The sequence below is a fragment of the Lactuca serriola genome, chromosome 4, assembly GCF_051521515.1.
Source record: "Lactuca serriola cultivar US96UC23 chromosome 4, Lser_US96UC23_V15, whole genome shotgun sequence".
In the NCBI taxonomy this organism is placed as follows: Eukaryota; Viridiplantae; Streptophyta; class Magnoliopsida; order Asterales; family Asteraceae; genus Lactuca; species Lactuca serriola.
The window spans coordinates 236,677,808-236,680,803 of NC_136411.1; the positions used below are offsets into that span (position 1 = coordinate 236,677,808).

The 2,996-nt window shown below is 35.9% G+C and overlaps 1 long non-coding RNA gene across 1 annotated transcript; it reads right to left on the bottom strand.

The window, feature by feature from the left end:
- Positions 1-1,384: 1,384 nt before the first annotated feature.
- On the bottom strand, positions 1,385-2,533 carry LOC145096851 (uncharacterized). Its single transcript, XR_013704131.1, has 2 exons — positions 1,931-2,533; positions 1,385-1,744 (listed from the first exon to the last, which is right to left on the bottom strand). It is a non-coding gene; the product is annotated as an uncharacterized LOC145096851 (long non-coding RNA).
- Between the last annotated feature and the right edge of the window lie 463 nt (positions 2,534-2,996).

Genomic DNA, 2,996 nt, shown 5'->3' on the forward strand with positions numbered 1-2,996 from the left:
TTCATGTTTTATGTAACTGAGTGCATGATTTATGGTTAGGTTGAGATTATGTGTCTTAAATCACATTGTTTATTAATTTGTCAAAGATGGAAAACCAAGTCAAGAGCGTATGTGGTTACTAGTGTAGAGAGTTAAACATAATAAGGTTACTAGTGCAGAGATACTTAAGTTAAACATAATAAGGTTACTAGTGCAGAGATACTTAAGTTAAACATAATAAGATCGCTATTAGTATTTGTGATTGATCAAATAACTTGGACAATTTGAGAGGTTGTCGCTAAGCATGGGACTAATCAGATATGTTAAGTCATTATAAAGAGTAAATTACACAAATAGTCCTTATGGTTTGCGGTAATTTGCACGTTTTGTCCCTAATTTATTTTTTTAACTTGGAAGGTCTCTACTGTTTGTTTTTGTTATGCGTATGGTCCTTGTCTTACCTAAAAAACTATTATTTAAATATGAAAAAATGATAGGGTAGGTAAGGTAAGGTGATGAGGTGGGTTTGGGGGTGTATTTATTTAATATAAATTAAAAATCAAGGCCAAAATAGTCATTTTAGGTAAGACAGGGACCAAACGCGTAATAAAAACATACAATAGAGACCTTCCGAGTTAAAAAAAGAAGTTAGGGACCAAATACGCAAATTACACTAAACCATAGGGACCATTCATGTAATTTACTCAATTATAAAATATGAATAGATAGATAGAGTGAGTCTAGAAAACCTATCCTTGCTGGTAGATGCATTAGTCATAGGATTAATGATATTAGTATTAAGTTAATCAAATTTGAAATTAGTGAATATCTATGAAAGTTCCATTGCACTTGAATGAATTAAACATAATCATAAGGAGATTCGAATTCTAAACGAACGTATCTTTTAATTATTTGTTTCACAACTTTATTAATTTGTTTAATTTATTTAAATTAGTTTAGTTATGTAACAATTCACAAATTAGGTCAACTATGGACAATCAGTTACCGTAAGTGTTGCTACAATCTAGACAAAATGTACGATACACTAATGTTTATTAAATAAGTTTAAACCATATTACAATTAATTGCTCAAAATTTATATATTATGAACTGAAAGACTTATGATTTTTCATCCGAGTTCATTTTAAACATTAAATTACAATAGGGAAACAGTGACATGAAAAACCATAAAATTGTACTGGTTGAGCGTGAAACCTTAAAATTTTGACTTCTACATGGTTTCTACTATTCGTAATTCATGTCGAAAATGGTTTGAGAATCAAATTCGATGTTTGCGAATCTTAATGATAAAATAATTCAATATTTCAAAAATCATGTACATTTATGTAGTATATGTATGAGGAGTGTATAAGTATTGTGCATATGCATTATTGCATTCAAAATCTTAAACAAATACACACAAATACATATATGTATATGAAGTTAGAAGAACCAAGAATACAAGAAGAATTAAACAAATACATATCCAATACATCACACACACAAACACCCACATGCACAAATGGAAACCAATCCTGCAATGTACTTTCGAGATCAAATTATAGATTACAAAGTACCACAAAAGTATTCTAAATATCTATTTTTGATCACACAAAATTCACTCAATATTCCCTCACACTCTATCTTTCTTCCCTCATTTCTTTCTGTTTCGATGCACAACTAAGAACACCTCCATTGGAGGTGGTTTTCTTGTGGTTTCCCGGTGAGCTAATGAGCAACAGCCTCTCTCTTTACTCCATTGTTCCTGTCAATGTGAACAACAATCCAAACCCCCTGTGAACTCAAAGAAACTACCTAATCACCGCCCATGTTTCCCTCTTCCCATGTTGAACATTGAAACCAAACACACGCCACAACCAAAACATCCATTTGGCACCCTCATTGATTTCTATCAAGAACAAACAAAAGCAAAAGCAAAGAACTTCGTTACCTGTGGTTAACAGCCGCTTTCATTCTTATCTTCCTCTTCTTTTCGGTCCAGTCAAGCACCGAAGATGCCTTTCCCTCCTCGCGGCTGCGTGACCACCGAACACCCCATCCACGCGATCCATGATTGTCGATGACGGAGGTTCGACCAAAAAAGGAGCGTCGGACCCCTCCCCTTTTCTTTCGCGTTTCCTTTCGGACAAATGAGGCAACCAATAACCGTTGGAGCACGCTTGATCTGCCTCTCGCTGCTTCTGTTCGTCTTTCCTCTCTGATCAGATAAAGACGAAGACTAAGGATCGAAGATCCTTTTTCCCTCATTTATAGTTGCTCGATAATCAACCTCTTGTATTACTCTTTGGGATCGATTCCCACTACCGAGTCACTTTGCTGCCGTTGATCTCCTCTTCCTTCGAAACAATCATCAAACAGTCCTCTACCCTGTTGTTCACTGCCTTCGATCCGTTCTTCTGTTTTGCTGATCAAAGACGGGTCGACTGATATCTCCGCTAATCGAGCCCTGCGTTCGATTCCCCCTTCCTATTTCGAACCAACACCGGAGGTGTGTATTCGCCGGGCGTCACTCGTCCCCCCACCCGATGCAAGACCCATGAATGACGATCATCATCCGAGGTTTCAAAGTGATAAATGCACATTCGATTTTGACTCAGTCAAAGGTCAAAGCAGGTCAAAGCTACATTCAACTTAAACAGAATCAGCCCCTCCTCAAGAAAAACCAAACAAGTTAAGTCCTAAAGCCCCAAATCAGTTTCAAATGTACATGTTTAGCCCCTTTTTTGTAAATAGTTTGCAAGATCAGTCCCAGGAGGATAATTTTGGTAAAACTAATCACTAGAGGTTAATCATTTTAACAAAGACCACCATATACTTAATAATTAATACAATTTGTTAGGTAATTTAAATATACCCGATGGTGCCTTTTAAGAATGAGGGATGTTACGTAGAAAATTTTACGACAAGAATCATACCTCAAGCCTCGTTCACGCTGAAAAAGTGAGTTTCTACGACCCCTCTTTTACGGTTTTATATTTGGGGGAGAATATATGTGT